The sequence below is a fragment of the Tachypleus tridentatus genome, chromosome 2 (genome assembly GCF_004210375.1).
Source record: "Tachypleus tridentatus isolate NWPU-2018 chromosome 2, ASM421037v1, whole genome shotgun sequence".
Taxonomy (NCBI): domain Eukaryota; kingdom Metazoa; phylum Arthropoda; class Merostomata; order Xiphosura; family Limulidae; genus Tachypleus; species Tachypleus tridentatus.
In genome coordinates this window covers 149,458,011-149,472,985 of record NC_134826.1, presented here as the reverse complement: position 1 = coordinate 149,472,985, position 14,975 = coordinate 149,458,011, and the positions used below count along the sequence as shown (strand labels likewise).

Here is a 14,975-nt window from a genome sequence, read left to right as displayed (position 1 = left end):
AAAGTGTTAATATTATTCCATGTTTAGTTATAAGTTGAATAAATTAACAGCAGTACTCTTTTGAGCAGAGATTAAAATCTATGGCAACTGAACAGTACTAATTAAACTAATGGTAATATATATATATTACCATTTCTAAACCTCCGATTGGCTCAGCGATAAGTCTGAGGGCTTTTAAAGCGACAAATTCGGTTTTGATACACCAGACGTGTACACAAGTACCCCATAACATAATAACATAGCTTAATAACAAACAAATATGTAGAATAATTTTATAGGAACTTTAGATAGGTATAAAGGTTGTACACTATCTCTAGTGAAAAACTGTTACTAATCTGTTCTCAGTAAGATGGTCTACTCTGATAATTTTTTTTTATTTTTTGATTGTTTATCAAAATTTAAACTTAGAAGGTAGGCCGTCCCATCTGAACACATTGATAACTGCATGATATTCAAATGTTGGTTGAACTATTTCTCATCACTTGCATCTAAGTGTACTTATTAGCATATTTTGTTTGAAGACACCAACATGTAGGCTAAGCTTCAGTTTTCTTCAGAGGTAACGCTCGAGTTTATTAGCTAAGTGACTTTGAACACATGTTTTAGTTTCAACATTTTTGAAGATAACATTTTACATTAATCTAGAAACGTCTGAGTATAATACTTTGATTTGGTTTCAGTATGCTTGAGTATAATACTTTAATTTGGTTTCAGTATGCTTGAGTATAATACTTTGATTTGGTTTCAGTGTGCTTGAGTATAATACTTTAATTTGGTTTCAGTATGCTTGAGTATAATACTTTGATTTGGTTTCACTATGCTTGAGTATAATACTTTGATTTGGTTTCAGTATGCTTGAGTATAATACTTTGATTTGGTTTCAGTATGCTTGAGTATAATACTTTGATTTGGTTTCAGTATGCTTGAGTATAATACTTTGATTTGGTTTCAGTATGCTTGAGTATAATACTTTAATTTGGTTTCAGTATGCTTGAGCATAATACTTTGATTTGGTTTCAATATGTTTAATGATCATAATAACAGGTTAACCTATGGATGTTGATGGCTGCATCCGGTATTTTTCTGATGTATATGTTGAAATCTAAGTATTCCTTGTGATTATTGGATGGTTTATTTCAAGTTTGTATGGTAAACGCATATTAATATACTTTAAGTATTTCTACTGGCTGTTCTGTTTTACAGAAAGTCATTGATGCTTATTACCTAGTTTGTATCTCATGAAAGTACTCCAATTCAGTTTAAGTATTCTGGATAGCTAGATCAGGTTTAATATCTTATTCCTCTGACCGTGTTATACACCATGATAGTATGAATACTGTTCAGTTGTTTTTTATTCATTTCCTCATATCTTTGTAAAAAATAGGATTCAATACATCAAAGAAAGCATCTCTTGTGGTTCTCTGTTTGTATATAGCTACTATTTCCCACTGCATGTTAAGTATGTCTCCATTCTGTAGCATTAATTAGCTCTTGTTACGTACGGATGTTGGAATTATAAATGGCAGATATTTTAACCAAATCTTAAAATGTTGCCATAAAATATAAACTGCGTAAATACTTGTGAAATTAGTAAAACACCTGAATGACAGACACATGTTTTTTGAACTCTCGCAATTCCTTGTACCTGTTATGTGTTGTTTTTATTTTGCTTCCAACTTTATGATTAGTTTTACACGTATCAGTTTAACAGTGTCACATCACCAAACTGACGGTTTTTAGTTATACGTGACATGATATAATTTTTAGTATTATTATTATTTTCGCCATTGTGATTAAACAAACAGTGAAAATTACGTGTTTTTAGTAGGTAATGTACAAAAGCAACAATAACAATAGACTCACGTTCATGGTTTTTGTCGATGCATAAGTTCATATTGCACATCTGTGCAAACTTTCTATGTCAGCAAGTTCGCATTAGTTAATGAACAATCGTACGAAGACCGCTGCACTATAAGCAGTCATTACGAACCGTCTGTTAGTGAGTCAACTTTACATTTGAGAACAATATGTTTCTTATGTTTGTGCAGTAGCTTTGGATGTGTTTTTCATTTCTCAGGCGAACGCTCTGAGGCACGTGATCAGCCAGACTGGAGGCTATACGGAGGCATGACAGCACAGCCGGCAACGGGCATGTACGACCACCAGGTACAATTATGACAAAATATATGCATAGATACACATCTTATCTTTTAGTAGCATGGGCTGGAGCATGTTGGTGGTTGGCTGTGTTGTAAGGTAGTAATTAATGTACTGGTGGTGGTGTATGTTAGCAATTAGTAGCAGATGCACATTGCATGGCAGCTAGATCTTTGTTCTTAGCGATTATGGTACAGTTATAGTGTTGTTAAGATGTAAGTTATGCTTTACGTATCTTCTTACCCTCTTCACAGTACATAGCTGAATATTCTGCCAATAACCTAATATACTAGTTAACTAGATATTCCCGTGGTTCTACAATAGCCATTTATTAATGATTAACAACGTGGTGATGGTGAATTGACTTTTAAAGTTTGTTACTTGGTGGTTTCAGTTGTCTTCTAGAGTAGTATCATATGTGGTGATGATTGGATGTCTTTTATAGCGGTATCATATATGGTGATACTGGGATGTCTCTTATAGTAATACCATACATGGTGATGGTTGAATGTTGTATATAGTAGTAACATACATGTTGATGGTGGGGAGTCTTATATAGTAGTAACATACGTGGTGATGGTCGGATGTCTTATATAGTAGTAACATAAATGGTGATGGTAGGATGTATTATATAGTAGTAACATACGTGGTGATGGTGGGATGTCATATGGTAGTAACATACGTGGTGATGGTGGGATGTCTTATATAGTAGTAACATACATGTTGATGGTGGGATGTCTTATATAGTAGTAACATACATGTTGATGGTGGGATGTCTTATATAGTAGTAACATACGTGGTGATGGTGGGATGTCTTATATAGTAGTAACATACATAGTGATGGTGGGATGTCTTATATAGTAGTAACATACGTGGTGATGGTGGGATGTCTTATATAGTAGTAACATACGTGGCGATGGTGGGATGTCTTATATAGTAGTAACATACATGTTGATGGTGGGGTATATTATATAGTAGTAACATACGTGGTGATGGTGGGATGTCTTATATAGTAGTAACATACATGTTGATGGTGGGATGTCTTATATAGTAGTAACATACGTGGTGATGGTGGGATGTCTTATACAGTAGTAACATACGTAGTGATGGTGGGATGTCTTATATAGTAGTAACATACGTGTTGATGGTGGGATGTCTTATATAGTTGTAACATACATGTTGATGGTGGGATGTCTTATATAGTAGTAACATACATGGTGATGGTGGGATGTATTATATAGTAGTAACATACGTGGTGATGGTGGGATGTCTTATATAGTTGTAACATACGTGTTGATGGTGGGATGTCTTATATAGTAGTAACATACATGGTGATGGTGGGATGTATTATATAGTAGTAACATACATGTTGATGGTGGGATGTCTTATATAGTAGTAACATACATGTTGATGGTGGGATGTCTTATATAGTAGTAACATACGTGGTGATGGTGGGATGTCTTATATAGTAGTAACATACGTGGTGATGGTGGGATGTCTTATATAGTAGTAACATACGTGTTGATGGTGGGATGTCTTATATAGTTGTAACATACATGTTGATGGTGGGATGTCTTATATAGTAGTAACATACGTGGTGATGGTGGGATGTCTTATATAGTAGTAACATACGTGTTGATGGTGCGATGTCTTATATAGTTGTAACATACATGTTGATGGTGGGATGTCTTATATAGTAGTAACATACATGGTGATGGTGGGATGTATTATATAGTAGTAACATACGTGGTGATGGTGGGATGTCTTATATAGTTGTAACATACATGTTGATGGTGGGATGTCTTATATAGTAGTAACATACATGGTGATGGTGGGATGTATTATATAGTAGTAACATACGTGGTGATGGTGGGATGTCTTATATAGTAGTAACATACATGTTGATGGTGGGATGTCTTATATAGTAGTAACATACATGTTGATGGTGGGATGTCTTATATAGTAGTAACATACGTGGTGATGGTGGGATGTCTTATATAGTAGTAACATACGTGGTGATGGTGGGATGTCTTATATAGTAGTAACATACATGTTGATGGTGGGATGTCTTATATAGTAGTAACATACGTGGTGATGGTGGGATGTCTTATATAGTAGTAACATACGTGGTGATGGTGGGATGTCTTATATAGTAGTAACATACATGTTGATGGTGGGATGTCTTATATAGTAGTAACATACGTGGTGATGGTGGGATGTCTTATATAGTAGTAACATACGTGGTGATGGTGGGATGTCTTATATAGTAGTAACATACATGTTGATGGTGGGGTATCTTATATAGTAGTAACATACGTGGTGATGGTGGGATGTCTTATATAGTAGTAACATACATGTTGATGGTGGGATGTCTTATATAGTAGTAACATACATGTTGATGGTGGGATGTCTTATATAGTAGTAACATACGTGGTGATGGTGGGATGTCTTATATAGTAGTAACATACACGTGGTGATGGTGGGATGTCTTATATAGTAGTAACATACATGTTGATGGTGGGATGTCTTATATAGTAGTAACATACGTGTTGATGGTGGGATGTCTTATATAGTAGTAACATACGTGTTGATGGTGGGGTATATTATATAGTAGTAACATACATGGTGATGGTGGGATGTCTTATATAGTAGTAACATACATGTTGATGGTGGGATGTCTTATATAGTAGTAACATACATGGTGATGGTAGGATGTATTATATAGTAGTAACATACGTGGTGATGGTGGGATGTCTTATATAGTAGTAACATACATGGTGATGGTGGGATGTATTATATAGTAGTAACATACATGGTGATGGTGGGATGTATTATATAGTAGTAACATACATGTTGATGGTGGGGTATATTATATAGTAGTAACATACATGGTGATGGTGGGATGTCTTATATAGTAGTAACATACATGGTGATGGTGGGATGTCTTATATAGTAGTAACGTACATGGTAATGGTGTAGTAATATACATGGTGATGATGGGATGTGTTATATAGTAATAACATTACATGGTAATGGTGTAGTAATATACATGGTGATGATGGGATGTGTTATGTAGTAATAACGTACATGGTAATGGTGTAGTAATATACATGTTGATGATGGGATGTGTTATATAGTAATAACGTACATGGTAATGGTGTAGTAATATACATGTTGATGATGGGGTGTGTTATATAGTAATAACGTACATGGTAATGGTGTAGTAATATACATGGTGATGGTGGGATTGTTATATAGTAATAACATACATGGTAATGGTGTAGTAATATACATTCTGGGTAGTAATATACATGGTGATGATGGGATGTGTTATATAGTAATAACATTACATGGTAATGGTGTAGTAATATACATTCTGGGTAGTAATATACATGGTGATGATGGGATGTGTTATACAGTAATAACATTACATGGTAATGGTGTAGTAATATACATGGTGATGATGGGATGTGTTATATAGTAATAACATTACATGGTAATGGTGTAGTAATATACATGGTGATGATGGGATGTGTTATGTAGTAATAACATTACATGGTAATGGTGTAGTAATATACATGGTGATGATGGGATGTGTTATATAGTAATAACATTACATGGTAATGGTGTAGTAATATACATGGTGATGATGGGATGTGTTATATAGTAATAACATTACATGGTAATGGTGTAGTAATATACATGGTGATGATGGGATGTGTTATATAGTAATAACGTACATGGTAATGGTGTAGTAATATACATGGTGATGATGGGATGTGTTATATAGTAATAACGTACATGGTAATGGTGTAGTAATATACATGGTGATGATGGGATGTGTTATATAGTAATAACGTACATGGTAATGGTGTAGTAATATACATGGTGATGATGGGATGTGTTATATAGTAATAACGTACATGGTAATGGTGTAGTAATATACATTCTGGAGTAGTAATATACATGGTGATGATGGGATGTGTTATATAGTAATAACGTACATGGTAATGGTGTAGTAATATACATGGTGATGATGGGATGTGTTATATAGTAATAACGTACATGGTAATGGTGTAGTAATATACATGGTGATGATGGGATGTGTTATATAGTAATAACGTATATATGGTAATGGTGTAGTAATATACATGGTGATGATGGGATGTGTTATATAGTAATAACGTTACATTGGTAATGGTGTAGTAATATACATGGTGATGATGGGATGTGTTATATAGTAGTAACGTACATGGTAATGGTGTAGTAATATACATGGTGATGATGGGGTGCCTTCTAGATTAGTAAAGTACGTGTTGGTGGTTAGTTGACTTTTACATTACTAATTAATTAATTAATTTGTCTATTTTAGTAGTGAGTTCATGGTTACAGCAAACTGTGTTGAATATTCAACGAGATGTATCTTATATCTTGTAGCTAAATTTTTGTGCGATAAGTTGAGTCTATATACGTGGACATTCGGTTCGTACGTTGTGTATATTATACAATCTGATTATACGTTGTTCTGTGGTAGTTATACGTCTCTTTGGTACGTTGCGTATATAGTACTTTTACAATCTGTTGTACACGTAGTTTACGTATATTCTGATCATAAGTTGTGTATATAACACTTGTTCCGTCCAGTATTTGTTGTTCTATAGTTCTTATAGGTTCTGGTGGTACGTTAAGTATATCATGATCGTACAGTCTGGTTCTACGTTTTGTGTATGGTTCTTGTACATTTTGGTTATACACTGCGTATATACAGTGTTTGTACAATCTAGTGGTAAGGTGTGTACAGAACTAGATAACCATTGTGGTGACAAATTATGTCTATAATTATATACTTAGGGAAATTTATAAAGGTTACAGTCAGTGAAGATATTAATATAGATTAAAAACACATTAACGTTGATAGAGTAACGGACTGAGGTTTAGTAACACTACAGGGATGTATGTAGTGTAAGAGTTAACACAGAATACTTCAGTTAGTAGTGTAAGAGTTAACACAGAATACTTCAGTTAGTAGTGTAAGAGTGAATACAGAGTACTCCAGTTAGTAGTGTTAGAGTTAACACAGAATACTTCAGTTAGTAGTGTAAGAGTTAACACAGAATACTTCAGTTAGTAGTGTAAGAGTTAACACAGAATACTCCAGTTAGTAGTGTAAGAGTGAATACAGAATACTTCAGTTAGTAGTGTAAGAGTGAATACAGAGTACTCCAGTTAGTAGTGTAAGAGTGAATACAGAATACTTCAGTTAGTAGTGTAAGAGTGAATACAGAATGCTTCAGTTAGTAGTGTAAGAGTTAATACAGAGTACTCCAGTTAGTAGTGTAAAGGTGAATACAGAATACTTCAGTTAGTAGTGTAAGAGTGAATACAGAATACTTCAGTTAGTAGTGTAAGAGTGAATACAGAATACTTCAGTTAGTAGTGTAAGAGTGAATACAGAATACTTCAGTTAGTAGTTTAAGAGTTAACACAGAATACTTCAGTTAGTAGTGTAAGAGTGAATACACAATACTTTAGTTAGTAGTGTAAGAGTGAATACACAATACTTTAGTTAGTAGTGTAAGAATGAATACAGAATACTCCAGTTAGTAGTGTAAGAGTTAACACAGAATACTTCAGTTAGTAGTGTAAGAGTTAACACAGAATACTTCAGTTGGTAGTGTAAGAGTGAATACACAATACTTTAGTTAGTAGTGTAAGAGTGAATACAGAATACTTCAGTTAGTAGTATAAGAGTGAATACGGAATACTTCAGTTAGTTGTGTAAGAGTTAACACAGAATTCTTCAGTTAGTAGTGAAAGACTTAACACAGAATACTTCAGTTAGTAGTGTAAGAGTGAATACAGAATACTTCAGTTAGTAGTGTAAGAGTGAATACAGAATACTTCAGTTAGTAGTGTAAGAGTTAATACAGAATACTTCAGTTAGTAGTGTAAGAGTGAATACAGAATACTTCAGTTAGTAGTGTAAGAGTGAATACAGAATACTTCAGTTAGTAGTGTAAGAGTGAATACAGAATACTTCAGTTAGTAATGTAAGAGTGAATACAGAATACTTCAGTTAGTTGTGTAAGAGTGAATACAGAATACTTCAGTTAGTTGTGTAAGAGTTAACACAGAATACTTCAGTTAGTAGTGTAAGAGTGAATACAGAATACTTCAGTTAGTAGTGTAAGAGTGAATACAGAATACTTCAGTTAGTAGTGTAAGAGTGAACACAGAATACTTCAGTTAGTAGTGTAAGAGTTAATACAGAATACTTCAGTTAGTAGTGTAAGAGTGAATACAGAATACTTCAGTTAGTAGTGTAAGAGTGAATACAGAATACTTCAGTTAGTAGTGTAAGAGTTAACACAGAATACTTCAGTTAGTTGTGTAAGAGTTAACACAGAATACTTCAGTTAGTAGTGTAAGAGTTAATACAGAATACTTCAGTTAGTAGTATAAGAGTGAATACAGAATACTTCAGTTAGTAGTGTAAGAGTGAATACAGAATACTTCAATCGGTAGTGTAAGAGTGAATACAGAATACTTCAATCGGTAGTGTAAGAGTTAATACAGAATACTTCAGTTAGTAGTGTAAGAGTTAATATAGAATACTTCAATCGGTAGTGTAAGAGTGAATACAGAATACTTCAATCGGTAGTGTAAGAGTGAATACAGAATACTTCAGTTAGTAGTGTAAGAGTGAATACAGAATACTTCAGTTAGTAGTGTAAGAGTTAATACAGAATACTTCAGTTAGTAGTGTAAGAGTTAACACAGAATACTTCAATTAGTAGTGTAAGAGTTAACACAGAATACTCCAGTTAGTAGTGTAAGAGTGAATACAGAATACTTCAGTTAGTAGTGTAAGAGTGAATACAGAATACTTCAGTTAGTAGTGTAAGAATGAATACAGAATACTTCAATCGGTAGTGTAAGAGTGAATACAGAATACTTCAGTTAGTAGTGTAAGAGTGAATACAGAATACTTCAGTTAGTAGTGTAAGAGTTAATACAGAATACTTCAGTTAGTAGTGTAAGAATGAATACAGAATACTTCAGTTAGTAGTGTAAGAGTCAATACAGAATACTTCAGTTAGTAGTGTAAGAGTGAATACAGAATACTTCAGTTAGTAGTGTACGAGTGAATACAGAATACTTCAGTTAGTAGTGTAAGAGTGAATACAGAATACTTCAATCGGTAGTGTAAGAGTGAATACAGAATACTTCAGTTAGTAGTGTAAGAGTTAACTCAGAATTCTTCAGTTAGTATTGAAAGACTTAACACAGAATCCTGTAGTTAGTAGTCTAAGAGTTAACACAGAATACTTCAGTTAGTAGTGTAAGAGTTAACACAGAATACTTCAGTTAGTAGTGTAAGAGTTAACACAGAATACTTCAGTTAGTAGTTTAAGAGTGAATACAGAATACTTCAATCGGTAATGTAAGAGGGAATACAGAATACTTCAATCGGTAGTGTAAGAGGGAATACAGAATACTTCAGTTAGTAGTTTAAGAGTGAATACAGAATACTTCAATCGGTAATGTAAGAGGGAATACAGAATACTTCAATCGGTAGTGTAAGAGGGAATACAGAATACTTCAGTCAGTTAGTAAAGAACTCTGTTAATATGTTTCAATGATAGTATCTAAGGAATACTCTTCAATGTATTTAATAATTTGTATAACTAATATAACAATTTATTTTAATACTGAGTTTGTTTTTTGTTTAATGAATACAATTCAGTTATGTATGTGAAATTGTTATAGAAATAGGCAATAGAGCTACGTTATGTGAATGTTTGTAATATTCCTTAGAATATTAATAGAATTCGTTTGCGTGGAACCTGAGAGAACGTACCTCATAATAAGTAAAAGTTCAGTTAAACAACGAGTCAGTAGTTTAAATTCATTGTTGTGATGAAAGATGGTTTTTCCAGTGAACGTCAATTGGTCACATGTGATCGCGAATAATTGAATCACACCCTAACGTGGCTGTTAGTATGGCTTTAATTTTGTTTTATATAAGTAAACACGTACCATGCTTTATTTTGAAGTGTCCAGTCCTCCGTATTTTATAATTCACGTGCTGTTTTCGTAACATTCTTTTTAGTTCTTCATTTAAATTTTCTAGATTCCTGAACACCATCTTTAGCGACCTCTGGCGGGAATTTCTTCTAAAGTATCCAATTTCTACTCCGTCGTCACAGAACGGTCTTTTTTATTGTGTCAACATTGTTGAGAGGTCATGGACTGGACACTAAGAGATTACCGGACTTTTTAGAAACCGGACAGGAAAAGAACACCAGAATCCTCGTGCCATAACCCATACCTCCTGTAAAAGCACGCCCGGAGCCCGCTGTATATCTCGTATCTGTACGTGTATGTGCTTGTTTAACTTTCTATTTGTCATTTATGATGTTCGATCAAAAAAAAACAACAACAAAACAAACGGAACCCATTTCAACTAATTCAAAGCATTTCCGGAATGAAGGAGACAGATAAAAGATTTTGTCTGACTTTGTTTTTTGAACATCTGACGAATTGAAAAGACCCTTCCTTAGTTGTTCGGTTGAAGAAAAAAACAACATACTCGAAACTTTAGCAGCCGTGTTTAAACTCTAACCATTACTTCGATTTTAACGACTACTGATTGTTTTTGTTTGTTTGTTTTTTAAAACGTGGTTGTAAACTTTGAAGGAAGTCGGCTATAGCATCCAGCAGAAAGAAGTAATCGTTAAGAAAGCAAGGTGATTGGACTGATTGTACATTCGTTACAACCCAACTTTAGTGATATTTTTGTGGACATGATCTTTCCAAACATTAACTGTCTCTCTTTTTACTCTTTGGAAGTAAATTTATTTGTATAAAGCAACATTAAGGTATTTGAACATTTTCAATCTTTAAAGAAAATATCACGTTTCTGTTTTGTTTTCCGTCTCGCTAAAGCCACTGACCAGAAGAGAATAAGTTATACAACATCGGTCAATATTGTTTCAGATAATGTTTTTATTCTTGTTAAATCAGGATTTCGAAGAATGTTTTAGGGAAAATAAAGGTGAGGTGAATATATGTTTAGTATGTTTTAGAGAAAAACGTTTGAAACGGTCACGACGCGTATAGATTAATTGTAAACAGTATTGACTTAATTGTTTGAAAAAAAGAAACCTTCAACAGATGTCACTTTTAAAACACGTTCTTATCTTGGGTTTCTTATGTTTATTTTTATATTATATTCTTTCTGAAAGTACTGTGTGAGTTTCACAGTGTTGCTTCCTTACAGAATCTATAAGTGAACCCATGACTAAATTGGCCATGTGAAAACTGAAAGGTCGTTGGAAAAGAAACAGTGAATGATGTAAATATTGTAGTTACGTATGTCATCCCAGGTCAGAATTCACGACTGGACTGACCTTTGATCTAATCTTTTCCTGTATGGTCGTTATGTTGATAAAATGTTGCTGTATTTCACAGTTCAAACAGTTGTTGTGTGTTTCTTAATGAGGATTGTCTAGGAACTGGTAGAAACATAAAACCACACTTGCTCATTCACTCATTATCCTTCAATTACCGTGTAGTAAAATCTTAGAACACATAGTGCAATTTTAATCCAAACCTCTACTCTTATAACGTCAGTATAACTGGAGGAGACATTCATTCAGCTCCGATATTACGTTTTAAAACTGATATTATTCTGTAATTACATATAAAGGGGCATGTATGCCACTTACGTAGTAAGTTATGTGTATTTAAATGTTGTCTTATTCAGTACTGCTTTTTACAATACTATCTACCATACGATATCTTGTTCCCATGTTAGTGATTCTAGTACACTGTCTACCATACGATATCATGTTTTCATGTTACTGATTTTAGTACACTGTCTACCATACGATATCTTGTTCCATGTTACTGATTTTAGTACACTGTCTACCATACGATATCTTGTTCCATGTAACTGATTTTAGTACACTGTCTACCATACGATATCTTGTTCCCATGTTAGTGATTCTAGTACACTGTCTACCATACGATATCTTGTTCTCATGTTACTGATTCTAGTACACTGTCTACCATACGATATCTTGTTCTCATGTTACTGATTCTAGTACACTGTCTACCATACGTATCTTGTTCTCATGTTAGTGATTCTAGTACACTGTCTACCATACGATATCTTGTTCCCATGTTACTGATTCTAGTACACTGTCTACCATACGATATCATGTTTTCATGTTACTGATTCTAGTACAATGTCTACCATACGATATCTTGTTCCCATGTTACTGATTCTAGTACACTGTCTACCATACGATATCTTGTTCCTATGTTACTGATTCTAGTACACTGTCTACCATACGATATCTTGTTCCCATGTTACTGATTTTAGTACACTGTCTACCATACGATATCTTGTTCCATGTTAGTGATTCTAGTACACTGTCTACCATACGATATCTTGTTCCCATGTTACTGATTTTAGTACACTGTCTACCATACGATATCTTGTTCCATGTTAGTGATTCTAGTACACTGTCTACCATACGATATCATGTTTCCATGTTACTGATTTTAGTACACTGTCTACCATACGATATCTTGTTCCCATGTTAGTGATTCTAGTACACTGTCTACCATACGATATCATGTTTTCATGTTACTGATTTTAGTACACTGTCTACCATACGATATCTTGTTCCCATGTTAGTGATTCTAGTACACTGTCTACCATACGATATCTTGTTCCCATGTTAGTGATTCTAGTACACTGTCTACCATACGATATCTTGTTCCCATGTTAGTGATTCTAGTACACTGTCTACCATACGATATCTTGTTCCCATGTTACTGATTTTAGTACACTGTCTACCATACGATATCTTGTTCCATGTTAGTGATTCTAGTACACTGTCTACCATACGATATCTTGTTCCCATGTTACTGATTTTAGTACACTGTCTACCATACGATATCTTGTTCCATGTTAGTGATTCTAGTACACTGTCTACCATACGATATCATGTTTTCATGTTACTGATTCTAGTACACTGTCTACCATACGATATCATGTTTTCATGTTACTGATTTTAGTACACTGTCTACCATACGATATCTTGTTCCCATGTTAGTGATTCTAGTACACTGTCTACCATACGATATCTTGTTCCCATGTTAGTGATTCTAGTACACTGTCTACCATACGATATCTTGTTCCCATGTTAGTGATTCTAGTACACTGTCTACCATACGATATCTTGTTCCCATGTTACTGATTCTAGTACACTGTCTACCATACGATATCTTGTTCCCATGTTAGTGATTCTAGTACACTGTCTACTATACGATATCTTGTTCCCATGTTAGTGATTCTAGTACACTGTCTACCATACGATATCTTGTTCCCATGTTAGTGATTCTAGTACACTGTCTACTATACGATATCTTGTTCCCATGTTACTGATTCTAGTACACTGTCTACCATACGATATCTTGTTCCCATGTTACTGATTCTAGTACACTGTCTACCATACGATATCTTGTTCCAATGTTACTGATTCTAGTACACTGTCTACCATACGATATCTTGTTCCCATGTTACTGATTCTAGTACACTGTCTATCATACGATATCTTGTTCCAATGTTACAGATTCTAGTACACTGTCTACCATACGATATCTTGTTCCAATGTTACAGATTCTAGTACACTGTCTACCATACGATATCTTGTTCCAGTGTTACAGATTCTAGTACACTGTCTACCATACGATATCTTGTTCCCATGTTACTGATTTTAGTACACTGTCTACCATACAACATCTTGTTTTATTGTTTGTAGAACACTTTTGCCCACGAGCTTAAAACGGTAAAAGTCGGGTTTCGTTACTTTCAGTGGATAGAGCACAGATAAATTCCGTGATGTAGACTTCTGGTTTACAAGCAAGCAAGTACGTTGTTTAACATGTAATATCTTATTCTCATGTTACTGGTTGGTACATTACTTTTGTGTGATCTTTACTCATTTTTTCAGGTTAGTTTTTTTTACACAATTTCTAAATGGGAATATTGTTTTAATTGTACGAGTTTTGTGCTTATAAACGACGTCTTTCAAAAACTAAACACCCATGGGTGTAGAATAAAATAGTTTCGAAACTAAAATTCTATTGAAGAAAGGCCTGGCATAGCAAGATAGGTAGGGCACTGGAACTGCAATCTGAGGGTCGCAGGTTCGAATCTCCGCCCCACCAAACATGCAATTTCAGTCGAGTGTTGTAATAGGACGGTCAATCTCACTATTCTTTGGTAAAAGAGTAGCTCAAGAGATGACAGTGGGTGGTGATGGATAGCTGCCCTCCCTTTAATCTTTCGCTGTTAAATTAGGGACAGTTAGCGCCCATAGCCCTCGCGTAGCTTTGCGCGAGATTCAGAGCAAATCAAATGTAGTGAAGAAACATTGTATCCTTACGATAACATTAGATGTTTTTGTTTGTTCAGTCATTAAAATACTTTATTATTGAACAGAAGGTGGGATTAACCAGTATGGAAAATCAAACCAGTAGTTAGCCCTTATTACATATTTAAGTTTACCTTCATTTTCTTACGTTAAGGCACTCAATTCGTAATCTGAGGTTCGCGGGTTCGAATACCCGTTACACCAAACATGTTCGCCCTTTCAGCCGTGGTGGCGTTAATATGATGGTCAACCCCACTATTCGTTGGTAAAAGAGTAGCCCAAGAATTGGCAGTGGGTGGTGATTACTAGCTGCCTTCCCTCTAGTCTTACACTGCTAAATTAGGGGCGGCTAGCGCAGATAGCCCT

The 14,975-nt window shown here is 34.4% G+C and overlaps 1 long non-coding RNA gene across 1 annotated transcript; it reads left to right on the top strand.

Annotated features, from left to right (window-relative positions):
* Positions 1-2,071: 2,071 nt before the first annotated feature.
* Positions 2,072-11,637, top strand: LOC143245341 (uncharacterized). The gene is made up of 2 exons (XR_013025579.1): positions 2,072-2,166; positions 10,292-11,637. It is a non-coding gene; the product is annotated as an uncharacterized LOC143245341 (long non-coding RNA).
* Positions 11,638-14,975: the final 3,338 nt, after the last annotated feature.